The 27,750-nt window shown below is 40.2% G+C and overlaps 1 protein-coding gene and 1 long non-coding RNA gene across 2 annotated transcripts in view; one reads left to right on the top strand and one right to left on the bottom strand.

The window, feature by feature from the left end:
• Nucleotides 1-27,750, top strand: part of Gpc6 (glypican 6) — a 1,075,163-nt gene that overhangs the window by 931,135 nt on the left and 116,278 nt on the right. The window lies entirely within an intron of this gene.
• LOC106148960 lies at nucleotides 19,769-23,825 on the bottom strand. Its single transcript, XR_001234775.1, has 3 exons — nucleotides 23,666-23,825; nucleotides 22,417-22,500; nucleotides 19,769-20,005 (listed from the first exon to the last, which is right to left on the bottom strand). It is a non-coding gene; the product is annotated as an uncharacterized LOC106148960 (long non-coding RNA).

Genomic DNA, 27,750 nt, shown 5'->3' with positions numbered 1-27,750 from the left:
AAAACAGAAAGACTAATACTAATTTTTTTAAAACAAAGCACAACCTGTTTCTCAGTTTCAAGATGACCTCACTTTCAACATGCCCTAAAACCTAACTGCCACAAATTTTTAAAAATTACACATATCCTCAGGGAAAAACTAAGGACTAACAGTGAATTGCAACAGCATTGAGGTGATGTCTTTTGTGTACCATAACACTTCAAAATCGTAGCTTCCAGACGGAAAAAAATCATAGAGGCTTTTAATATTCATAAAGATTAGGAACAGGTGTTTGAACAGAACTTCAGCCACCTTTGACAGGTGCACAATGGGTTTGTCTGAAAGGGTCTTCATTTCTCCTGTCACTCACCGGCAGGACTCAGAACATCAAAACAATCCTACTCCTGAGCTTTCACTCCCGGTTTCAAAGGATTACACTTGACATTTCTAATTTTTCTCTCAATCGTTAAACTCTGTCCTCCCTCTTTTAAAGCGGCATGATTTTGTTAGCAAATCAAAGTGGGCAGAAGAATACATTAGTGCACGTTCCTTATGGGCTCTGGGCTGACCTCACTCCTTTTTATGTCTACCGATAAACCACACAAACTATTTTTGGTTTGTCATTTATCCTGTGTAGATGGAGAACACTTTCTCAGAAGAACACTGTTTAGCCAGATAGGGGTAAGTAAAAATTGTGGCTGAGATCTAAAAGCGGAGCCAGGTAGGCGCTCCGGAAGTTTCATCTTTCTCTGCCTCAGTTTCCTCCCCATTTGGCAGAACAGTAAATCTGCCTTTCTGCCTGAGGCAAAAAGGAAGAATGCTCTGTGTTTTGCAAGTTCAAGTATCCTAAAAAACATATTTGATCATTGTTTGGGAAGCCAACACATTGGCCCCGATACTAAATAATTTCTGTATTACTTAGATAAGTGGCTCTGGAGAGAAAGGTAGGACAATATTGTCACTGGTTGGCTCTGTGGGACCTCTGGCAAGGCATTACATAGTCCTGAGCATCAATTCAGTATTCATTCTTTTGTTTTTGTTTTTCTTCCGGTGCCAGGAATCGAACTCATGACCTTGTGCTTGCCAGGCAGGCGCTTTGCCACTGAGCTAAATCCCCAGCCCCTCAATTCAGTATTCAGAGACTTCTGTCCAGAGATTTCTATCCAGACCCTGAATATTCACCACATAATACATCTATAACTTGCCCAAATTTTCAAGGAGAGGGAATGAGGAATGAAATGATAAAGTGTAAAGTTACCTACAATCGCCTGAGAAGTTCTTGAAACATATCCTTCATCTTTCCTTTTCTGAATGGGCAAAATAATAAGTGGTTTGACTTTTTAAAAAAACAAGCCTGAGTTCAGCCATGGAAGTCACATCAATTTCGAGGAGAGGCAAGACTAAAGAGAGTAAAGAGTACGGCTTCAGGGTGCTGAAGTTGCTGAAAGAATTGTTAGGAAAGGCATAACAGCCATGAGATTTCTTTAAAATGTAAGTCTTACCTTTTTGCCCAAAAAGACAGAAAGGCAGAAGGGCGGGGGGTGGTGAGAAGTGCAGACCGCCATGGAGTTATGGGGACCGTATCTGTAAGAGCCTTACAAGTCACGTTTTCAAGAGCCAAGGGGAATGGAATTAGTGTTTTACCTCAAAATATTTCAGCCAGTTCCCTGTTCAGTTTGTGGTGAGAATGATTTCTGTGTCCACACCTCCCGCTATCACAGCCACGTTTGCGTTTGGATGGATGTTTCCCGATTTGGTTGAATGATTTGGGGAGATTTTCAAAGTGCTTCAGAAATTTACTTTGACTTGACGTTTGAATTGGAGATGAGGTAATATAAAAACTTAAAGTAATCAACATCACAGGACCTTATGTCCCTATGTCATTAGATTTCTTTTTTGTAGTCTATATAATACAGCTTTCATCTGTGTGGGGGGAAGGACTTCCTTTCGTATAGTTCTCACTATGCACTTAAAATTCACTTTAAATATCACCTAAGAACCTAAATGCCAAAGTAAGTGTGAAGCAACTTCTCAAATATTAGACAAAGTGACCTTCTAACAGGACCTTCCAGTCACCAGAGCAATTTCCATACAGCTGCTGATATGCCTGTAAGCACTTCAGGAAAGAAAAAAAAAAAAAAGGAGAGGAGAGGGAGAGAGATAGGTTTATAAGTTATTTTGACTGAAAACCCCCAAAGTAGAAACATGCTCACACACATTGCCAGCCTGTTACTTAGAAACTAGCACCTCAGGACAGAGGGATATTGAAGTACTCTCGAATCCACTTTCCTCAGCTACCACCTGTGAATTACGGCTGGCAGCAGGAGTTTTATGATACTATTGTAAAAGTAATGTTCCTCTTAAATGGCAATTTACTAAGTTGCTGATGAAATGCATTGCAAATATGTTAGTTCCAGGGTGGTTAGGAAAATTAACCGCTGCATATTTTCCATATTGTCAGAGATGCCAGCGTGGTGAGGGAGTGAGAAGCAGCTTTCGTGGAAAGCTGTTTAAATGGAATGAGCAGGCAGTTAATCACCTGGTAAGAACAAGAGGCTGCTGAGGCCAAAGCTTTAGGAAAATCACCTGAGGGGGTTCTTTTAAGAGCAGTCTTAACCAACAATATCTCCAAGCGCTATATGCCATTTTCCCTTAGCCTCAAACTTTTCATTGTGCTTTCTATTTTATTTCCTATCCTATCAAGTCGATCCGTACACCTTGAGCCTCAGCCTGGACTATAAAGTGTAGGGAGGCATCATTAGACCTTGAAGAGATCCCTATCAATCTAGAGCCACTAAAACAGTTGCACAAAAGAGGAGGTCAAAGGCAGAGGTGAGCGAATAGCAGACTGCGAACTGGCATCTCATTAAACGTGCATGTGTTTATCCTAAACAAAGATCCATCCTTAGCTACATGACCTCTATGGTGTTGTTCCTATTAACAGACATTTGTATGTGGTGTTACAGTTCAAACATTCATGTAAAAAAGTTCATTCACATTCATCATTTTATCTGATGGAAAGATATTACTATCCAAATTGTAAAAATAAAAGGCAGGAGCTGGTGAAGATTAGGTGATTTGCTCAAAGTCATCCAGCTAGTGAATGATGGTATTACAATCTGAATGCAGATCTCCTCCATTGTATCCTCCTGGAAACTGGACTGAGACCACGCATACAGGAGCCCAGAACTGACCGTGCTGAACTAACACATGTACGAATAGTGTAAGTGACCTGCAGGGCATTTAAAACAAAGCAACATTTGGCAAGTCCAATGCCAGTGAATGGCTCCAATCTCTTCTCTATATAATGCTGTAACAAGGTTGGAAAATTAGTTAAATTGGCCAAGAATGTCAATTAGTTAAAATTGTGCAAAGAATGCTGAGACTGCATCACAACTTAGTAGAAAAGAGAACAGCAATCAATTAGTAATGTCTGCCACAGACACAAGAAATGACTGGGTGCAGCAAGCAGGGAATCTGCCCTAAAACTTACTTGGATTTTATGAGCAGCAATATGCACGTAGACCAATAAATTGGCACATTTCTGTTCAGCATTAATAAATGCTAAACACTCATGGGCATGTGGGTGAACGCCAGAGTTCAAGAGAAAGTCTTTGCCTGTATAATTTACAACCCAAGCTGGAAAATAAACTAAGTGTGCAGCAAACACTTTAGATTTTAAACCTTTGATACTGGTTGTAAACACTGGTAAGATCATGAAGGGCAAATGACACAATGAAAGCAGCTCACCTTCTTGAAACATGGCATCATCTGAAAGGAGTATCAAGGGATCGAACACAGTTGTGAAGTTTTCACAGAATCTCTGCATTCATTGAGTGCTGTATTTTCTTACTTTTATTTCACACAAGGAGGAAATATTTCACAATGGCCAATCAGAACTGGAAAGTAGTGAACTATTTTTGTAAAACGACTGAACTAGCTTATCTAAAAATATTTTTGTACACATGCTTTAGCAACTATCTTAACTTTATGATTGTTGTAAATTTAATTATATTAAAAGTAGACAAGAAGTAAATACAATACGCCCCCCCAATATCCTATATTCCTAACAGCTGTGAAAAAAATGCAAACTACACTACTAGCTTCCTGAAGGAGATTTTATTACCACTCCCCTCTAAGTAAAATGATAGGAAGTTTGGGACTGCACTCAAAATAACCTGGGAATGGGGCCATTGGGTAGAGAGGTAGGAAAGGGAAGAGGTCTTAGAAGAAATAAAGTTGGCCATGTGTTGATAATAGATAAAGTTAGAAAATAGGTACCTGAGAACTTAATATACTACTTTCTCTACTTTTGTATATATTTGAAATATTCCATTAAAATGTTTTAAATCATTCCTAAAGATGCAAAAAAAAAAAAATGAAAGTTTCAGATAGAGAAGGGATTACTTGATACTGTTGTAGTCTGAAAAGAGAAAATAAAAGCCAATAGAAATAACGAGGGAAGGGGGAATTGTCCGATTTGTACAAATTAGGTTGAAAAACAATCAGCGCTAAGTGTTGCTACTTTTTTTTCCCACTGCCAGTTGTCTCATGAGTGTAAATTTATCATTGATTTGGTATAACAGGCTCTTTGGATGCTACAATTTCTCATCTGTTTCCTGCTGCAAAACCCATCAGCTATGCCTGTACCCGGGTCTATATCACAGCTGTGAGACATTAATCTCGGGAACACTCGCCCATCGCTGGCCTGGCCAATACATGTATCTAGTTAGTTCCCCAGCAGGCTCCTGGCTCCTCTCCTCCTGCTCTCTTGGCACCACTAACAACTGTGGAGCTCCTGTCATTCTCGAGATGGAGCTGCTGTGCTGCTCTTTGGGTGGCCGCCAACGTCCTGTACTTATTTCCTCTCACTTCCCTGGATCTAAGAGGGATTTGTCACCCAGATGCCTGGAATCGAGACTCTCCTGTGACTTCATTATAGTAAACCTTGGATTTGAAAGAGGAGTGTGCATCATATTATTTTTTGTGTGTCTTTTGCAAGTTCTCTGTGGAGCCAACTGTACCAGCTACTAAACAGTTTATTAATTATGATGTTTAATAATAAGATTGTTCTACAATTAGGTCATGCATAAAAGCCTAATTTTTTGTTCTGGTTATGTCTGCTTTTTTTTTTTTTTAGGCTGGTCTTCTTATTTATTTTGTGATTAAGCAATAAAAGGAGACTTCATCATGTGCTGCCTGCTGGTTAAACCTCAGCTATATTAGGAGGAAGCTAGCTACATGTGAAAGATACCGAGATTTCAATGCTGAGACTGAGGATAAAATAAAATATGATCTAAATCATGGAGGATTGCTTCTTACTGCTCTCCTTCCTGCACAAGAAAAAAAAAATCTTGTCTTTTAATGTGCATTATCTTTGGTAGTAATGATGAGGATTGCTTAAAAGTTCACAAGATAAATGAATTTGAAGACATCAGCGTGCAGCCCTCCCCCCACAGAAAAAAATCACGTGGTGGTGAATCCAAAGGCATAAATGACAGGGTGAGAATGAATGGATGACCATAAGAAAAAAGCAATTCAATTTGCTAGGAATGGGGCCCAAATATATGACCTACTCTCTAGTTACCTCAACAGGGCCATGCCCGGTGAAAGACAATTAGGGGTTCCTCAAGAGGGTGGTGAAGCAAGAGATGCACAGCATAGAAAGAGAACAGCAGAGTTTTGCAAAGGGAAAATTTTGATCAAGTGTAGAATGGACTTAGCAGCAAGAGACCAACTGGCACAAGGGAATCCAGGGTTTCTTTCTGCCTAAGTTGGAGAAACTACTTTATTCCACGACTCCATAAAAGTAAGGAGAGAATATGTATGGGAAATAATGTATTATATTGGCACACAGTGTTTGGACAGCACATAATCTTTTCAACACTTACAGGAAATTCCTTTTTGATGCTCACTAAATGAAAAGGGATCCCAGGGATAAGAGAAGGGTCTGTGTGCCCCAGGCAGCCACTGGGAAAAGAAGGACATTATTTAAAATGATTGTAAGTGACCATCTTTCTAAATTGCACATTGCGCTCTGTCCTCCAGTTGATTCCCCACCATTGAGGTCATCAAGGGCAATCCTGACACGGAGAACTGTCCTGTAATGACACTACACTTAGCTCAAGGTTTTGGTTTTTTTTATTAATAAGAAGTAAAACTATCATGATGTCAAAATAATACTCTGTGCACTGGTGAGTTGAGAAAATAACAGAATAAAAGAGACTTTTGCTTTTTGCTTTGTAAGATGTGGAAGCCTTTGTGAGCATCTCTCTTCCCCAGACGAATCTGTGCTCTTGTTACAAACTGCTGAGTGGGTGTATTCTAGTTCACAGAAAACTTCTCTGATGTGTCCGGAGAGATGCGGGAGTCTTATTACATCCTGTGAGTCATGTTCGCAGTCAAGCTTTCGCTACAAAAGAAACCCGAGATTAAATCAGGGCCTGCGATGACCACAAAATGGTATCTTAACTTTTTATGTACTGCATTTGGTCAACATGTGTCACTAATCTCTCCTCTCCTACTGTTTAGTGGCAGTAAATGATGACACACTTATCTGTCCCAATCACATTGATGTATGTACACTTCCTGAATTTTAAAGGTCATTAATTTTTACATTAGTCTCTTAGGTTAGTAGCACACAGGTTGATATATTGATGATTTGGTCTTTCATTGATTCTATATCATCTTTAGCACTGCAGTTCACAAGGAGCATTTCCTGTACAACCATGATACAACTGCAAAGGCATGAATAATTACAGAAAAATAAGGAACCTGACTTTTCTCCCTTCCAGAGCATTTTAATGCTCCTAGATAAAAAGGCTCACAAAGCGTATTTAGTTATGTGCTTTGGCACCTTTGGCATGTGTTGGCTTTTCTTCCCTGGTTTAGTTAGTATCTATAGCATGTAACAGTTTTAGCTTATGACTTTGCATTTGCATAGATGCTTCAGAGTAATTAATGACTTCTTGAAGTTATTTTCAAAATATTTCATGGAAGAAAGGTTTCCCTTGTCTTTAGGATATAGATTTATTGCTACACTTTCAATGCATCATCCCATGTCGAATTTTTTGGTATGAGTCCAGGTAACTAAGAACCTCCTACAATGTGATATTCCCAAGACAACCCAGCAGTATACTGCATCTCCATCCACAGAACAGACCACACACCTTGTTTGTGTGTATAAGGATGTACACAATATATACAATGTGTCATTATAATATACTGAGTTTGTAATTTATGTACTTAATGCAATGATAGTATTAAAATAAAAATGAGCGGACATACTTGATGTCATTGATCACTTTGGAACAATTAAAAGTGGCTAAAAACATATGGTGAATAATAAAAACTAGTCTATACTAAGCCAGTAAATATTTCACTGAAGAAAAAGTGCAATTTGAATTTTTTTAAAGAAGTATTTTTGGTCAAAGTTTACAAAATTCCTAGCTTGAAATTTAAAATGAGATAGAGTGTAGCCAAATGTGCAATATAATAAGCATAGATTCCCAACTCACGAGATTACTGCTCAGTATTAGTTTTCAGAGTAACATTAGGTAAGTCATTGAAACTCTGCTGCAGTCTCCTCATAGGGTTTCCTTAAATCATTTTTAAAGTTTATAACTCTCTGTCTTCATATATAGATATTAAGACACCATGTAGAACATCCAGAAAGCATTTGAAACAAAGAGCATTGGCAAAGGGGCCAACATAAATTTTAATCAGTTTTTGAGAAGTGCAAGAGATTCTTATGCCATTTAAACTCTAAGACTGTGCAGAGGTGGGTTGTAAATGTTACCGATCAAGTCAGTAATCATTTTATTAAGCAGTTTCTGGAGGCCCAGCCATGTCCAGGCTGAGAAATAAGGAAGCAATTGATCTTATAAGTGCAAATTAAAGCTGGCTGGGATTTTACAATGTGGTGGGAGAAAGGACTTCTAATCAAAGAGCATTATAGGAATCAAAGCTCGATTCTGTGATCAAACCAGGACATGCAGATTTCTCGTCTTCAAAAAAATAAATAAAAGACAACTTTTGGCTCATTAAAAATGCTGGCCTTTTCTGCAGTACTCTTAAGCTTATAAGCCGTTTTAAATCCCATTTTGGGAGCAAGCTCTAAATAATGTCTAAATAAATGATGTATTTACAGTATGGAATCAAGCCAGGGACAAATAGAAACAATGAGGGACTGGAGGTGTCATGCAGGGCTTGAGCACTGGCTTAGTGTACACGGAGCACATGCGGGAAGGAAGGAAGGACGAGAGAGGGAGATGACAGAGAAGTGCAGAGGATGGGCGGGCTTTTGCCAGCTTGTGCTCATTAAACTACTCACCAACCTCATGTGGTCTCATGTCTCTAAATTGTCTCTTTTTCCTCCTCTCTTTTCCTATCTGAGGGACTTAATCTTTAGCTGCCTGCTCTTTTCCCTATCTGCTCAGTTGCTCCAAGAGTTCAAGATCCGCATGACATCATCTCTAACCAGAGCCAGGACAGTGGTAGAACAGAAAGATCAGAAGTGTCAGGACTAAATGTTATCAGCCAGGAGAGACCTACAGATTCTGAAGAACTACACAGGATCCTAGTTGAGACCTGGGCATTGGTTTTTATTGAAAAGGAGTGGATGGTCCAGATCGGAGGAGAAACCAACTATTGAGGCAAGTTGGTCAAAGCAAAGGAAGAAAGTGTTTTAACCCAGGTCTTTGCTACTTAAAGGGGGGCCTGTGGACTGACAGTGCTCACATCACTTGGGAATTTGTTGTAAATGCAGAATCTCAGGTCACACCCCAAGTTCCCACCGTAGTTCATTTTACAGTACTATAGCAGAACACCACACCCAGTAATTTATAAGGAAGAAAATTGATTTGACTCATGGTTCTGGAGGCCAGGAAGTCCAATCCCAAAGTCCCGTCATCTGGTGAGGGCCTTCTTTCTGTGTCATCCCATGGTGGAAAGAGGGAGTGTGGGAGAGAGAAAGGAAGATTAGGGTGGGAGCTAAACTCATCATTTTATCAGGAACCCACTTTCATAACTAACCGCTCTCACAATAATGGCATTAATCTACTCATGAGCACTCTGAATCTCCTCTCCTGGTCCCATGTAACAACACTGTTTTGTTGGGGATTAAGTTTCCAACATGTAAACTTTGATGGGTGCACGTTCAAACCACAGCACCTCCTGAGTTAACTGATTAGTGTGCACATATGAAGAAGGCTAGAGAAATCCTAGGCAAGGCCAAAGTGAGATGGAGGTCAATAAAGGTGGAGAAACAGACTCAGTGCCTAGCAAATAGTCCCTGGAGTACTCATTATATTTGATTTTGAATCTCACATGTAAAACTTCAAGTCTCTTTCTGACTCTGATGGAAGTTGGTGAAGGCAACCACAAAGTAGCAAATATGATGGAGAATAGGCCATGTCAGGGAGATTTAGGTCCATAACAGACCAGGGAGCTACAGCAAAAGACTCCTGCTTGGTGCAGTATGCACTGGATCCTAACACTAAAGAGGAACGCTAAAGGAGACCTTAGACAACTACAGTGTCGATGTTTTCCAAAATCTAATACATTGAATTTGCTAAGGAAGATATAGAGATTTAGAAAGAAATATCCTGCCAAAGGAGCAGAGAAAGATCAGCACCAGGGAGACCAGGAAAGACAGGCTCACATAAGCCTTGCTAATGTTAGATCTGCCCTTGTATTAATCTCATCCCCAGGTGTTACAATTTAGATCTATTTGGTTTTGGGGGTTTTTTTGTTTTGTTATTTTCCAGTACCAGGAATCAAACTCACGACCTTGCCCTTGCCAGGCAGGAGCTGTGCCACTGAGCTAAATCCCCAGCAAGCCCCTTTTTTTTTCTGGTTCTAGGAATCAAACTCACAACCTTGCACTTGCCTGGAAGGCACTGTGCCACTGAGCTAAATCCCCAGCCCACAATTTAGATCTAGATGTCCCCCAAAAGCTTCATATCTTTGGGAGATGGCTGGCTTATGGAGTGCTGTGCTCATCGATGGATGTGGGTCCCAGTGAGAAGGTGAATCTTCCTCTCCAGCTCCTCCCTTCACTCTCCCTGCTTCCTGACTGCCGCGAGGTGAGCAGCGTGGCTCCACTGTGCCCCTCTGCCATGTTGGTTCTGCCTTAGAGCTACTATGCACTAAAACCTCCAAAACCCATGAGACCACATAGACCCACTGTCCTTGAATTTGTGGGTGTCGGGTATTGTGTCTCAGTGACAAGCAAGTAGCTAAAACAGCAGGGCACAGAGCGGCCCGTCCATTCCTGTCCTCCCATCTGCATCATCACCATCCTTCAAGGTCCAACTCAACTGCCTCGTTCTCCGGGCCATCTCGCCTAGTGACAGTAAACTCTTAGCAGAAGCACCGTAAAGTCCTCTCAGCCTTGGAGTCTATTCTGTAGGATTAACCTCAAGGGTCCTAAATTAGAAGCTTGTGGATTAAGAAGGTTCCTGCCAGGGCCTGGAAGTCCTCATTCATACCTCCTCAAAGCCTACAGTGACATGGATCTTGATGACTCACCAAGCAACGCATTACAGGTGGGGAGCTGGAATTACTAAGAAACGAAGTTCCTCCTTACACTGAGCTGAATTCCTTTCTTCCTTTGTGCCAATCACACACTTAGAAAACACCAGGATGACACAGTGATCTACCTTTCATCTGTTCCTCTTCCACAGATTTTGTTGAGTCTGCAAGTTGAAAGTGTTTCAGGCTTTCTTTTCTGATCTGAAAGAACTCAAGCGTTCTCCTGGCTAGCAAAGCTCATTTAAACAGCTTCTTTTTGACACAGAGCTACCTGGAGAGTTCAGGTAGGCTCTTAATGGCTTGTTCTCCTTTGAGTGCAAATGCAGTCAGATTAGTTTATGGTTTTACAGCTCCCATATCATCTGAGACTGTGGAGAGATTTGGAGCAAGAATATCAGTAGTCTGAATGACAAAAGTCATCACATCATGTAGGAGACAGATGCATGCAAAAGGCACTTTGGAGACGGAAGATTCTGGGCCCAGTGCACACGGAGCAAGGAGCTGACTATTCTCTAATCAATATCACTTACAGATATAGAGGACAGCAAGTCTGTCGACCCAATCAGATCTTCCATGAAATGAGAATCTCCAGGACGTTATCTTACATCATTGCTACAAACTTAGTGAGGAAGATTATCATCTGCATTTTCCATATTGAGAGACTAACTCAAAACCAGGATGGACCATTGCCTGACCGGAAACATGCAACTAAGAGAAGTAGATTGTGATCCACCCTCCCCATGCATTAACCACTACACTATTTCCATGGTACTACACACACCTGTCGAGTAAAAAGTAAATATGGTGAAAAGCAGAGAATCCTGGCACATTTAGCTTATATGTGAAATTATTTAAAAATTAATATTTTGGGAGGTAGGCTAAAACAACTGTAAAAGAATGAAAGACTTAAAATTTTGTACACCAAGATCAATGTTGGAGATCATATACAAACCCTTAACAAGTTCTGGAACATTTCACTGATGGTTAAGTGTAATGTTTGAAAAATATTTGGTTTATTTTCTTCACTTTTTTTATTTTAAAGAGAAAAAAGAAGAAAATAAAAATGCTACAGAATTTCAAAACAAGATGATAGGAAATTAACAATGGTCATTATATTGCATATTGTTATCTTCAAAGTAGTTCCTCAGATTACCAGATATAGGCATGTAAGATTGATCAAGCAATTAAACATTAACTGCTGCTTTCACTGAACTAATAGAAATTAGTAGTACAATTGTTTTAGCTGTGTGTGTGTGTGTATGTATGTATATATATATGTATATATACATATACATATATATATATATATATATATATATATTTCCTCTTTCTTTTCTCCTTTGCCCCATCCCAGTTGTTCTTTCCTTTTGATCAATATCTATTGTACCTTTTGGATTTTATTTACTCTTTCAGTTTCTTACACTAAGGAGACAATACAATAGTTACACATGCGGGTCTAATTTATATTATTTATGAGTATGGTCTTTTGTTGCATCCATTTACCTGTAAAAGCCCCAAGTTTATCTTTCAAAAATATTTGTTTTTTAGAGCATGTCTTTGTGCACAGCATGTAATGACCAGCATGAGCCAGCCCCTCTTTGGCTTCATTTCTTTGACCAATGAACCACCCACCAGAATAGACAAGCATCTGTCTGAACTAAGAAGCAATTGGCATTTATGTCTTGAACTTTATAAAATATGGGATCCTTGGGCATAGTTACTCTTTTATTCATCAGGAGAAATAAATTTAAGTGGAGCATAAGAATTTGAAGTTGAAATGCCAAATGTTACCTTCAGTAATGTGTTCTACACTAGGATCTGAAATTCCACCACCACCACCACCCCCCCACACCCCACCCCCCGGTACCGGGAACTTGCCAGGCAGGCGCTCTGTGCTGCTGAGCTAAATCCCCAGCCCCTGTGTTCTACACTAAAAGGAGAGTTTATCTTGGTTTTGAAAGATTAAAAAGTGTATCAGTAGATGCAGATTTCCATATGGTGTCACCTTTTTTAGCTGTTTAGTACCTTTGATCATTTCTCTGAAGATTTGATAGCATTCATTTGCCTCTTTGTCCATACTGTTAATTTTATTAGTAAAGAATTTTCATTCATTCAGAGAACATTCGTGAATGACCTGCTGTATATCAGAAATTGCAAAGGACTGAGGATCCAATATTGAACTAATCTGTATTTGTTAAAGTACTTTAGTTGCAGTAGTAATTCCATTAAGCAAAACACAGCAGAGTGACGAGATTAATCATGTCAGAGGCTCCACAATAAAATAATAGACTTAGGTTCTTCCCATCTGTCTACTCTGATGTCTGAAAGCTTGTTGCCCTCAAGGCTACCAAATAACTGTTGCTGCTCCAGCCATCACTTGGAGATGTAACAAGGACTGGACTGGAAATCTTTTCTGGAAGCCAGTAACATGTACTATCATGTCTCACTTGCTAAAGATGATACAAAATGGACAAGCCACAAGCCTATCCATAAACCAATAACCAGCAGAAAGAATGAAATTCTCATAATAGACTTAGATCCATCAGAATTTATTTCAACTGGGGTGGATTTGGTCATTGAACAAATATCAGGCTTCTAGTTATACACAAAAAAATGTGGAAAGTGACTATCAAGTGGATCAATAACCTCCAGGGTAAAGGGCAGAGTCGGAGCCTGCTGTCAGACAGCTCTAGGCTGGGCTACTTACACACTCGTGCTGTTTCATTTAGCACTGTCTTTTTATTTCCTTGAGATTGGCTTTCACTGACCATTAAAAAAATAACCATTTTAATTATACAACTCAGCGGTGTCACAAACACTCACATTGTTATGGGTAAGCACAAGCGCGGTCTAGTCCTGGAAATTTTTCATTGTCCCAACAGCAACTGCCCGTTACACAGCGACTCCCAGGGTCCTGCAGCTAGCACTCTACTTCCATGTCCCGTGGACTTGCTGGGGTGGTTACTGGGTATAAGTGGGATCACACAGCGTACACCCTATGAGGTCTGGCTCAGTTCACGTAGAAAAATGTTCTCAAAATTCATGCTTGTTGTAATAGGAGCCAAAATTTCATTCCTTTTTATTTATCAGTACATATTTGCAGTATATAATGTTTACCTTCATCTTAGGGAGTAGCTCAATGTACTCAACACATCTTATTTCTCTTCATACCCCTCCTCTCCCCTCCCTCTCTCTTCCTGTCTCGAGATCCCTTTCCATTGGCAAAAGAACTTTCTCCCTGTTTCCGTGTGAGTGTGTGTGTGTGTATGTGTGTGTGTGAGAGAGAGAGAGAGAGAGAGAGAGAGAGAGAGAATATAGTGCTCCCACACACGACATTTTGTTATCTATTCTTGTATTAATGGGCATTTGTGTTGTGAATAATGTTAAGGTGTGCATCGGTCTAATCAGTATCTGTTTGAGCTCCTATTTTCCTAGAACTATTAAAAGTAGTGAACCTCAGAGCAAACGAACATTACTAACAGTGAGGTCAGGTGGACAGGAGGGGAAACCAAGCACAGAGAAAGGGACCAGAGGGTTGTCATTATTGTTCAGCCATCACATGATTTCTGCTGGAGTGAAAATCGTGTGTGTCTAAGGGAATCATTGGAATAAGGCAAAGGATACAGGAGTAGATCATGGTTTAGGCTGGAGTGGGTGGTGCTATTGTGAGACAAGAAGATGCCCCATGAAGAGCAAGTTTAGCAAGAAGCAATGCTACACTCTCACTTGACTAGATCATGTCTGGCAGACATGACAGGGTCTGTCCACTGGTGAATTGGCTTTTCATGAGGATTTAGGGTTTATGAATATGGCTACTGAGTACAGAAATGAAAACATCAAAACAAAGTTGGAATCATGGGTATGGATGAAATTAACCCGAAAATGTATCTGAGGCGACTAATAATTATGAAGTAAGCACAATGACGAGTAATAGCTGATAAACAAAAACAGGCAACAAGCCTGGCTGAAGGAAACAAACACCGCCCTTGGCGTGAAGCATGTGAGCATTTGAAGGGCACTTCGGCAGTGTCCAGCGTGACAGAGAGCAGCACAGCTGGCACTTAATTGGTCTCTGGCCCTAAGTGAAAGCGATTTCTGATGAATGTGAATTAAGAAATTATTAGGAGGGGAATAAGACACGGATCCAGGCTGTGAGTCTTTGCTAGTTTGCCTGAAAACAGAACATAAGAGGCAGATTTTGAAGTTATTTTTAAATGGCCAATATTTGCCATGTAAATAAGTGCCGGAGGGAAGCAGAGGGACTGAAGGAACGAGGTCTCCTGCAGAGGGGGGCGAGTGAGGTCAGCTGACTGAGGGGACAGCATCGGCTGAGGCAAGGTGTCCCAAGGCTCCTGATGGCCTCTATTTGCTCTGTGAGACAGCAAACCTATCGGTGGAAGTGTTCCAGCACAGAGCTGGGCAGATGGAGTTTCCTCAACAGATATTTACTTTATTTGATCATTGGTGAAAGTGTATGGGATTTGGATTAGGAACCCACACAGGGGCAGGGGTGAATTCGGCATGTCACAGGCATCACTGTGCAGTGTAGCGATGTGATTCTCAGTGTCATCCAGGAGGAGTCACTGGCCATTCTAAAAAGATGCCGGAAGCAGATAAACAGGGCAAGGGCAGTAGTCTTGGGAAGGAATTGTCGCGTATGATGATGTAAAATAAAATTTAACTGCATTGTATCTCTCTTTTGTTTCCTCCAATTTATCAAATTCTGTGTATATAACACAGATAAAAAAGAATATAAATAATTACGATGAGATTTAGAGTAGTAACAAAGTGTTTTATGATATGGTAGACGCTGGCAATAGTAGCAGCCTAACTACTGCATGTGGCTTTTGGAAGGACACGTACAAAGGACCCAGAAATAACTTTCACTGCTAATTACAAGCCAGGTGTTAGATTTGGTTCTTTCAGAGGTTGCCTCATTTAGCTTTCTTAACCCTCATTGTACAGATTTCTAAACTAAGACTCAAAAGTAGCCTCACTGATGAACAAGAGAAAGGTCAGGGTACTGGAATTTTAAAAAGACCTACGGGAGAGTTGGAAAGCCCAGGACTCGGGTGACACGTTGGTCTCTCCCATTTAGTAGATTAAAGCCTGAGAAGGGAATCAGAGGATGGAAATATTACTTCCATTTGCAGATGTAAATATTTAAAATACCATACATTTACTTAACACCTGCTCTATGGTTTACCCTCCATTGACTTTGACATTTCATGATTCTAAAATGACCTTTGCCCTTTAGCATAACACTAATCCATTAAAAGGAAAGACAACAAAAACTGAAGTTGATTTGTGTGGAGATCGAGGAGAAAGTCCCTATCCCCCTGTGCCTCTGCTTTCAATCAGTTTTTCTTTTCTATCCTAAGAACATGGTTAGTCAAGCCAGACGAAAGCAGAGTAAATGGCCCTTCCCTCTCATTGTTACTACAGTGTCAAAAATAATAAATAGGTTAACCACAGCGGTCATTTAGATTTGGGCATCCAAGACAGGCACTGCCCTTTGGGAGTGCAAAAGCACCATCTCCAGGGATCCCGTAGGAAGGTTCCGGCTGTTAGCCTGAAAAGAATCCCTCTTTTCCCTGGCCACTCTACGTGTGCAAAGTCAATATGCTAGGAAGTATTGAGCCCTGTCTGAGAAGAAACCCTGTAAGGCAGCTCTGAAATTTACAACCCGGCAGCGAGCTTTTAAAAATGCATCAGGCAATCCCAGCAGGCTTTTATATTAATAAAAGACACAGGTAGAAGATGAAGAGTTGCAGCCGCTGACTTTGACAGTACCTGAGAACTGTGTCATTGGTGTAGTGTATGTGACACTGTCATTCGGAATTGAATCTGTGGCCGCTGCCACTGCTGTGTCCTATGGCAATCTGCCACCGCCTCCCAGACCTCTGTCAGGAGTCGCTGAGGTCTGGTGGGAAGAAGACTGGGAAAAGGCGGAGAGCTTAGACCCGGGCCTTCCACATGCTCTGCTTCCAGCACCTGCAATACACTGACACGGATTCCTTATTCTGAACCACTTGTGAACGTGAAGGAGGAGCCAAGTCACTAGGCAAAAGCAAGGTCGTTGTTGCATTCTAAATTTGGCTAATTTGTATGACAATGGACCAAAAGTGAAACAAGCAGATCTCTGTTACTGAGGACTCACCTGCTGACCCCCAGTTGCTGCGTGCAGCCCTGTGCTGAGGAGTAAACAAAGGAAATATGAGACGATCCTAAGATCCAGGAGTTGGAAGGAGCTCTTGCTCCTCTCCGCTGAAACTTGGCCTATGCATGTACTATGCACACAGGGATCTGCAGTCCTCTCCTCCTCTCTAGCATTCATTAATTGTTGAAAATGTGCGTCGGTTGTGCATTACATGCTGTTCTAGACACAGATAAAAAGTTTAAGCATAGTATTTCGGTTCAAAGAGCTCAAGCCCTTGCAGGAGAGAAAGACTGGAAAACAGAGGGCATGCCACCCTATGTAAAAGGCAGGCAGGGCCCAATCCAGGAGCCCCGGAGGAGGTGCTCTCAGAGAGGACTCGGGTGTCTGCCGTAAGATTTAAAAAGACGTTCAAAACTGATCTGGTACTCAGCAACACATCCTGTTACTGGAACAAGATCGTGTAGGGACACAAGTGAAGAAAAGATGAGCTCACTGGCATAGATGATTTAAAAGAGCAGAGGGTAAAAAGAGAAGGGAGAAACAGCATGGAATGTAAAGGGGAAGAAAAGAGGTTAAAACTTGCTGAGAAGAAAAACTAAGGAGCAGAGAGTGATTGACCAGGGTGGTCCAGGTGTAAGTTACGTGAAAAAAAGGCTGTGGGAACATGTCAGAGGCTGCTTAATTTGTGCTGTGTATGACTTTGCCAGCTGAATTCGTACAAGCGTATGCCAGCAATATGAATGATTTCTATTGTCAATTTGTTTCGTTGGCATTATTCCCATGAATGCTAAAGGACATATCAGCTGAGTTGAAAGGAAAGCTCTTAGACAAAAGTCCCCTAAAAATATTTTTGATATATTTGACATTGCAAATATTCTTTTTAACTGTATTGATAATGTATTGGTCAGCTTTCTGTCACTGTAGTGAAAAATCTGATCCAGGCTACCTGTAAATAAAAAGAGACTTACCTTAGTTTGGGAAGTTCGAGGCCATGGTACCTGCATATTGGCTCAGTTTTGGTAAGATCCCCACAGCAGAGGATGGTACCGGCAGAAAGATCTTATTTGAGCCAGGAAGCAGATAGAGTTGGCAGAGGGATTGCTTCTATTAAAACAACTCTTTCTCAAGAAACCCAGAGGTCACACTAGAACTACCGCATGCCCCATTAACCTCAGGATGTTGCATGAGGGCCCTGTCAGAGGGCTCACCTGTTAGAGGATGAACCAGCTCCCAGTGCTGCCATCCTGGAGACCACACCGTTAATATCTGGACCGTGGGGGGGTGCACAATCTGACCACATCCAAACCACAGGAGGTACTCTTTCTCCACTGTACCCTTGCCCATTTCTGAGAAGACCCAGCAGTTATAATAAAAAATATTGTGCACTCATACTTCATGGTTTCTAATTCTATGCTATGGCTTGAGCTGAAACAAAGGATTCCCCAAGTATATTAATAAATGTTCCCCACGCCAAAGCGTCCCCAAGCCCCCAAATGTATAAAGAGTATATGGCTCATTCCTAAAGGCAATCAGATTCCAAGCAGCTTTGTATTATACACTGGTGGATGAAAACCTAGCTGTAAATGTGGTACTGTTGGTAAGTTCATACAAACAGACCCAGGATTTTGTCTTGGCAGCTTTGGTTCACTTCAGTTTTGTGTTACTGTGATTAGGAAGGCTGAGGCATTCCTTTTTTTTTAACCATAAATCTACTCTGGAGCCCAGCTCTCTCTAAACCAGGACATGGATTTCCAACTTCCCTCTGTACATCTCCACTGCACATTTAGCCTTTCATTCTTTTTTTTTGTTTGTTTGGTTTTTTTTTTGTTTTGTTTTGTTTTTCTCTGGTACCGGGAACCGAACTCACGACCTTGCGCTTGCCAGGCAGGAGCTTTGCCTCTGAGCTAAATCCCCAGCCCTAGCCTTTCATTCTTTTCCCTTAAAATTTGACCCTTCACTCCCCTGGGTTCCATCCTTGCCGTCTTGCTTGTCCCTGCCCTTGTCCTCTCTGCTGCTGATCCTTCTGGTGTGTTCCATCTTCCTCTTCCCTCTTCCTTCTTTCTTCTCTATTTCACGAACTCCTAATAGTGCTGGCTGACTCCAAAAATCCAGCCTTAGAAAGTTTTCTCGGCCCTAAGTTGAATTAAATTCTCTCTCTGTCTCTGTTTCTCTGTCTCTGTTTCTCTGTCTCTGTCTCTCTGTCTCTCTCTCTCTCTCTCCCACTGCAACCAGTACCTATTTCCTGATTATCACTCATCTCACTGAACGAGACTCATGAGCGTTGCTTGTCTGTCTTTCCTTCAGTCTGGTAGCTCATACAGGCCTTGTACATCATAGGGATTCAGTGTGTGTATGGGCAAATAAAACAATGCATTTTCAGCAGTCAGTGACGTCAATAATTGGGGGCCTTCAATGCTGTGGAGTCTCTCGTTGATCTTAAAGAACTTAGACGTTCAAAAGGTACATGGATAAAAAGTGTAAAGTGTCTGGCACATCCACTTTCTATTCCAATGGTGCTATCTTCAGCATTATTTTAAGTTATTTTTAATTTTCTACACTGTAGTGGCATTGTTGGTTAACCTTTAAAAATAAATTAGTCATTCTAAAGCCTCTTTCTTTTCAACAACAGCAAAAAAAAAAAAGAGAGACCCAGTCTTCTTGAGGACTCGAGGTGTTTGTGTGTGTGTGTGTGTGTGTGTGTGTGTGTAAGGAGATGGTAATGCAGGGAAAATGAGGAAGATGTTGACCGCTTAAGAAATACTATTCTGTGTTAAAGTTTGGAAAGCGCTGGCTTCTGTTACCCGAGGTTTGGCTCACGGGTAAGGGAATGGTAGAATATAACAGCTAGTGTAGACATATATGGGATGTTGTTGGTAAATGTGTACAGACTGATGCAGGTTTTACAAAACAAATACAGACTTTCCAGATCAAAATTTTTAAACTGATCTTAGGGCTTTCATATTAAAAAATGTATGTGCAGAAAAAGAGATGAATGTGTAACATGCATGTAATAGACAGACCTTTCTACTAAGTGGCAATATAAGTTTATTCAATAAATGCCTAGCAGTATTTCCCAGCATGGTCTAGGATCAGCATAGCTGTTCATTTCAGGGTTCTGACCCAATTCCAACTAAGTAATTCTATTCTGCCTGTTTAAATTCCCCACCATTGTCACTCGACATAGAATTCTTCTTCATTTCCCGTTCCATCTGAAGTGTTACGCCATGCTGAAAAACAGCTTCATGCACCACTCTAAAGGTGACTGCTTTGCCATGATGAGTGAGGCAATTTTGTTATGTTAAGTGCTTCGGGGGAAAAGCACTTATCGTGCTCCTGTAGAAATGCAAGATAATATTATACAAGGAACCTTCCTCTCAGCTGTTGTGCCATGTGGCATTTTCAAAACGAAGAGGACTCCCTCCACATTGCAGCTTATTTATGTGATATATTCACAATGGACCTATTTCCTGGAGGTACCTGGTAGTGTGGGTAGAAGAAATATAGAAGAAACAAAAATTAAACTCAGATGAAGTTAAACAGCTAGCAGTTGAGAGGCTAGCGGAAATGATCAGCTGCAACTTCAGACCTAGATCTAAAATTCTGAGTGATTAGCCCGAGTGAAAAATAATTGCATGAAGTATATTCCAACACATCTGTCACCGTGGTAAGGCTGAAATTCCAAATGATGTTTTGTAGTTCCAAGAGGTACTTAGGCTAAGTAAATATGTCCTAACTACAGAACTGAGCTTCATGGACTAGGGAATAAAATAGCCTTTGCAAATTCATTGATTATTACATGCAGCATTTAAAAGCCACATTTGGGGACAGTCTAGCAAGCAGGAGAGTAAATATACAAAGATGCTATAGAATACATACCCTTGCTCTTTCTTTAAAATGAATTTCTTTTCATTGACTTTTAGTAGCCCCAAATTCACTGTTGCTTTTCTTAGAAAAATCCCCTGCCCTTGTTTGCTTTGAAAAACACTGGTGTTATTGATCTTTAAATACCCAATGGTGTCTTAAGGTTAATTCAGGTGTATTAGCAGAAATAACTCAACATATGTCTCTAAAAACTTAGCAAGAATACAGATGGAAAGGCACTAGAAATCAATTTTTAGAGTGTAGACTCTATCACCAAATAGTAGACACTCCATCCTTTTATCCTAAAAACATACATCATCTGTAAAGAGGGAGTTTTCCAGGAAAGCATTCAGGCCTTTGATGTTGGATACCTTATTTGACCAAGAAAAAAATTATGTTCCTTACTGAGGAATGGCTCTCAACTCTCATGATTATTCTTGTACAGTTTTGATTAATCCTGGAAGCATTTCTATACTTTTCACATTACCTTTTGGACATGGTTGCTTTAAAATATTTGTTAATGTTCAGAAGCAGGGATATTAATAGTTAAAATATGAAGCTGGTGTCTTGGGATCTGGGTGGGCATCTGGATATGCTCTTGGTACAAAATCTCTGCCTTCACTATGCTCATTTCATTTTCTTCAAAATGGGGCTAAGAATAACACCTGCCTCTTAGACTCAGGGAGACCAAGTGAGACTCTGCATATACTACAACCTATGGGTCCACAAGAAGTGAATAGTAACTGCTATCACTTCACTGCCTGAGCCACAGGTTTGCTTTTGAATCTGGATAAGGACTTACACCATATCTCTTCATTTTACCATGATTTTGAAAGGAAACAGTCTTAAGAACAGAGTGAAAAGTAAAAGCTGAATGTTTTTGTGCCTGGACAAATCTCTGCAGTCCTTCCACCTTTGCAAATGTCTTTCCCCGGGCACACCCTCCCAAGCACATAGCTAGTGTTTGCTTCCACCAGCTACATCCTTACAGCTTTCTGCACCTCTCCCACTTATGTCCTTCACCCTGACATTGAGCATCTCTGTGTAGTTTTGTCTCTTTGCTTAGGCCTAACCCTGGGCTCAGCTGGCCTCTGCTCACTGTATTTTTGGGTTTATCAGGCTCCCTGCCCACACGCTTGACTGACGGGTCCCAGGTGCTTTAGTGCGCTCCCTGCTTGGTGACCTAAACCACTCATAGCATCATACGGTGTGGGAGTGAGAAAGCCCATATGATATCTATGAATCCAAGCATTTAATTTTGCAGCTGGGAATTAGTGAATTGAAAGCCATACATTTAACTCTGGATGCAGACAGTACTAGAATACATGGCTGTTTTATGCATTTGAAGTGCCTTACAACTGTATGGGGAAACAATTTATTTTTAATTCTAAACATTTAATTTAAAATGGGATGTCTATTTAAATGTCTTCTTTTTAAATGCAGAAATATATTCAACTGTGGAATCACAATTATGTTCTCATATGCTCATTTATGTCTCTATATTGGGTTCCATACTAAGATATAAGCTTAAATTTTTCATGTTTATTAATAAAATATCTCCTTACTAAATTCTTAACTGTAAAATTAAAGGAATTTCTTTTAAGTAGATATCAGATATAGGGATGTACAGGAAGTATAATTTATAGTAGTGCAAAACTGATATGACTCTATAAAGCCAACAATAAGAAAATGAATACAGAAATTATAGTACATTGATGACAAACTATTATGTATTTGGTAAAACTATGTTTTCATAGAATAATAAGAATATCTAAGTATATGCTATTGCATTAAATATAAAGGTTAAGCACTGCTTATACAATCTGACTCTAAAAGATTCATATTAGAATTAACATCTAGAAGGAAGTAGCATAAAATATTACCTTCAGTTACTTCTGCTTTGATGGATTACAGGTGCTGTTTATTTTCCTCCTTATTTTCTTTTCCTTTTTCTATACTCTCCAAATCTTGTATAATAAACACACAAATAGAAAACATTTAATGATAAAAAGAAATCTCAGAAGAAAGTAGTTACACCATTCTGAAAAGTGTAACTACACTTTTCATTTCATGGCAAATGTCAAAATTCCTCCCCCGATCGTATGCATCTTCTAATACTGTAATATAGCACCACATTCTCACAGTCACCAAGATTATTTGATAGTAAATTCAGGAAGATTTGGAACTGGAAGAAAAGAACCAGAAACAGAAAATGTGGGTTTACAGCTTACAATAGATGGTTTCTGGCTAAAGTTCCCAGGGACCCTTGTCTGTTTAATTCAACCTGATTAAGGAGCCTGGCCAGTGAATGCAATCTTATGCCTGGGAGCAAACAGTAGATCCTTTGCCTCAATCTTTTCAACTGTCTGCAGGTACATGTATACACACATGCACACACACATACCCATGCACACCTGTACATTCACAAGCTCATGCTTGCCTACCTGAGGCTCAAGCAGGTGTCACTGCCAGAATGCCAAGTCCAGGAGACTCACATGTGTAGTTTAACACAGTTCTTGGCTATCCAGAGCAGGAACTTCTGTACCACTGACTCTCCCGTTCCCCTTTATCCCTCCTCACCACCACCCTTCCCCCACCTTATTTGGAAAGTGATCTTTATCTTTATGTGGAGTATTTTGAAGAAGTAGAGGTAGAGGAAATAATAAAAATCATCTCACTATTCAGAGGTGAATAAGAGATAAGAGATAAAGCCATCACCCTCTAAAGTTAGGGTTTTTTTCTTTCTTAAAACAGCCCAGCCTTTTCTTGGAAACTAGTAACCCCATGATACAGGACATATTGGCCTTTTTCTCATTTTCCTTGGTTTATGTGGCACAGAGCAACAAAATAGCAGAACTATCTCTGTTTTAATAATGCTAGCACACACGGGGAGGAGGAAAGGGCTCCCCTTGCTTACTGAACTGCCGGCTAATCACTCTGTTTGAACTCAGCGGGGAATTCTGACAACACACCAGACCTCTCATCTATTTATTTTCTATTGGTCCCGGGAATGGTTTGTGATTCATTCCGTGTAGGTTGCAAGCTCTTGCACTACAGGAACAAATGGTCTCTGGGCTGATTTGCTTTATTAACTTTTAGGGCAAAGGAGGGAGAAATAGAAGAATTGCTTACCTACAATATGCGGACAAAAAGTTCCAACTTTTGGACTTCATTGACACTTCAAAATGTATTAAGTGGTCCCATTCCCTGATGATAGATGGATGGCTGTAAAGGAGATAGTGTCATACAAAAACAGAATCAGGAAATGGTCACACCCCTGGCACTCCTGCTGGGCCACTCCACTAGCCTGCTACTGTCTGTGAGACAGTGTTCTTCCCCATAAAATGAAGCAGTCGAACTGGTTACTGTCTTCTTTCATAAAGTTCTATGGTTTCATGAACAATGATAAAATCAACCCTTCAATACTGTCTTTGTCGAGAAATGACAGGAACTCTTCTATCCGTTAAGATAATGATAATCAAAGTACAATAAGTATTTGTTGTGCTACATGCTTGTTGTTTAATCCTGAGAGAGAAATAGGAGTCCCCATAACAACAGAGCAGGCCACCAAGGCCAACGAAGGTTAAGTAAGTGTCACGAGCTCATGGAACCTGTGGCCAGTGACACCTTGCCTCGGGCCTGGCACAGGGTCAGGCCTCAAGACTATTTCTCAGAGCCATCATAAAGTCCATCCAAGCTGCTAAGGGTTCCAAGTAAGTCAGTGTAATGCATAAGGTCATAAAGAGGAAGCAGCAGCGTGAGTGTGTGAGTGCTTTTATAAATTTGCAGAGGGTGATTCAGGATCACATTGCCCACGTGGAAAGAACACAATCACACAGGGAGGCTAAAAAGGAGTTTGACTGCACTGAAGAAAGAATGAGAAAAAGCTGAGATGGGACAAGAGGGCTTTATTTCTATCATTTATGCTTTCTCTTTTACTATTCTCTTTTAAAATGGTAAAGCACTTTGGAATGTAGTAAGTAAATAAAATGCTAAGCTAGCACGCTGATGCTATTTGAGCAATTTCAGTCCTTGGTGTAGTGAGTGAAGTAAGAGGGGACAGGGTCATTGGTCCAGGGATTTCTACTCAGTGAGTTGCTTTCCTTCTCTGGGTTTTATTGTTCCAAACTATAAACCAAGTGGTTGGTCCAAATTAATTCACTAACCATCCAAACGCTGTGGGAGGTATGAAGGACACTGAGCTAAAGACAGTTATTCTCACAGAAAGATCTTTGAGAACTCCTCACCCCTGAAAATCTATGATTCATCATCAAGGCAAAGACTGATAGATTGATGGGAATTATTTGGCCATTCCGAGCTACACATGACATAAAAACTTACTCATATGAAGAATAAGCAATAAAAATATAAATAAAGAGTTATGGTTGGTAGTATACACTTTGATGTCCATCAAATTTATGATTTACAGGGCTTCCTCTTTCTGGCTTATGATGTAACTAAACATTTCAAAGATACAGCAGTGAGATGATGCTTACGTGAATATATTACATTTTTATGAAATACAATACATCATTCTACTAAAAAGAACCTTCGAAAATGATTCTTGTAGATTCTAATTTCTGCGCTGTATGAGGAAAACAAGTGAATTATTTTCCCCCACAATTTGCATTTTCTTTTTGCAGTGTCATAGCAAAATAAGCTTCTTTGTTTGCACTGGTGTCAGAATTAAATTAGTTTGTTATTTGTTCTCTCCTCTTTCTGAATTTGGTTTCAGTGCAAATAGTTATTTTCATTAAATTGTCTCTCTGTCTCTCTCTGTCTGTCTCTGTCTCTCTCTGTCTCTCTCTGTCTCTCTCTCTCTCTCTCTCTCTCTGGCTTTAGGTCTTCAGTTACTATAATTATTCTGTGCCACTGCCTCTGTCCTATTTGTTAATCTGCTATGTGCACAACTGTTTTATATTGCACTTAATTATTTTATTTCCATTTTATATTTCTTACCTCACTTTGTGGCACTGTGATTTCTTTAGCTACATTTGACGCCTGTTATGTTTTGATATTTTCTCAAGGTACTTTTTATGGACCTAAATTGTACAGAGTTGGTAAAATAGGAAAAATAGATGATCACCCACTTGTTATTTACTGAATGAGGACAAATTATAAAGAAGGAACAAAAATGACACTCAGCACAGAGATTGTTTTGAAAGTTAATGGCAAACTTGGAGTTGTGGAAAGCTGCAGGAGATACCTGCTTTCGTAAAGCCAAAATCATCCACCTTTTTCAAAAGGGAGCATATTCCCAATCCAAGGTTAACCTAGGAATAACCTTTGACAGAAACAAAACCAGCCACATTTTTCAATTTTAAGCTACAAAAGCTAAAAAAGTTATTTCTACCTAATAAAAAGTACAATAAGATTCTAAATGCCCACAGAAACACTTCATCTATGTTATTACACATCAAAAGCCACCAAGGGTCCATTTGTGCTTTAGGCCCCAATCTTATAAGGTTTTGCAGACATTTTCGATTATGTGCAGATGGGAGGAGGTGGGAGGAGTTTAGGGCAGCAGGGGGTTTGAAATGTAGTTTTATGAAGGTACTAGAGGAAAATAAAGAAAGATTTATGTTTTGTCCTAAGAACTCAATTAGCAAATGTGCTTTAAACGACCCTCAGGATCCAACTACAATTGACCCTTGGCACATCTGGGGGACTGGCTCCAGGACCTACCCCACATCCCCATGTATTTCAAGATCCACACATGCTCATTTGTGCTCAAGTTCTTCATATAAAGTGTCATAGTAAGTAGCATAGTAGCCTGAGGTATGCACAGCTTCCGGTACAGTTTACATCATCTCTAGATGCTTTATGATATAGGTATCAATCAGCTGCAAATGTTAGACAAACAGTTGTGCTACTGTATTGCTCAGGAAATATGAGAAGGAGGAAAAGGTTATGTGTATTCAGTAAGATCCAATTTTTAATAAAGTATTTTGCATCCAAAGTTCGGTTATATCTGCAGATATGGAACCCACAGATATAGAAAGCCACCTGTATTGTTCTAGGAGTTGGCACTGTAGCAATGAACAAGTGAGACAAAGTTCCTGCCTTCTTCAAGGTGACAGGGCAGTGGAACAGAGTAGGGCCATAGCAAATATACTTATAAGTCAGCAAATGATTAGTCACCAGGGGATCAGAGCAATAGAGAAAGAATGACTTGGAGTTTGTAGGGTAGGGAAAGCCTTTTTGAGAAGTTGCCCTTGGGTAGAGACCTAGAGAAAATAAGAGAGAATTAGGTCAATATCTAAAAGAAGATGACCCCAGGAAGCAGAAACAGCAAATACAAAAGGCCTGGGGCCGCAGTGGACTTGACCTGTATTCAAAGAACAGCAAGGCAAACGGTGAATGAAAGTGCAGGCAGTGGTAGATATTAGGTCACTGGGATGAACTTGGAAATTCAGTGCCTGTCAAAGTCTGTCACAAGACCAAAAAAAAAATTTTAAATGATTAACAAATTTGACTCTACAAGAATTAAAAATATCTACATAAGAAAAAAAAAAAAACCACAGTAAATGAAGTCAAAAAATAAACAATTAAGTGATGATTTCCATCACAAAAGCCCAGATTTTCTTAATTTTTTAAAGAACCCTCTTTACATCAATATATTAAAACATCAGTAATCTCCAGAGAAAAAGAGGACAAAGATAATGAAAAGAGTTTTAATCAGATGAAAGATATCCAATCGTACCTATAATGCAGAAACACAAATGAAAAGCTATCAGTGTCTCATACCGTTAGAGTGGCAAAGAGCCGGACGTTTGATCTTTAGCGAAGCGGTGGGAACTCCCGCAGGTCCCGTTGTGTACCGCCAGTGGGAACAGACGTGGGCACGGCCTGCTCGGAGGGAACTTTGACAGTAACGCTCAGAATTGTAAGTGTTCCTATTTTGGACCTGGCAGCTTCCCTTCTGAGACTTCATTCACAGATTTATTTGCACATGCATTAAATGAATTATGCACAAGGACATGTGCCGAAGCTTTATTTGTATTAGCTGGGAACCCTGGACCACAGTGAGTAATAAGACATGCATCAGATTCCCTTTTTAACTGGAGTTATGAATCTCATTTTAAACCTGAGTCCCAGGAAGTTCTGGAGCAGGAAGACCAGAGAAAAACATTTTTCTGCCATGGGTGTGGGGATGGATTGGTTCAGTGACAGCTTTATTGTCATTTAAAGAGTTCTGATTGAGGGGCTGGGCTCAG

The sequence above is a fragment of the Chinchilla lanigera genome, unplaced genomic scaffold (genome assembly GCF_000276665.1).
Source record: "Chinchilla lanigera isolate Chin_1 unplaced genomic scaffold, ChiLan1.0 scaffold00003, whole genome shotgun sequence".
In the NCBI taxonomy this organism is placed as follows: Eukaryota; Metazoa; Chordata; class Mammalia; order Rodentia; family Chinchillidae; genus Chinchilla; species Chinchilla lanigera.
The sequence above is the reverse complement of the archived record's forward strand: the minus strand, read 5'-3'. Positions and strand labels throughout refer to the sequence as shown.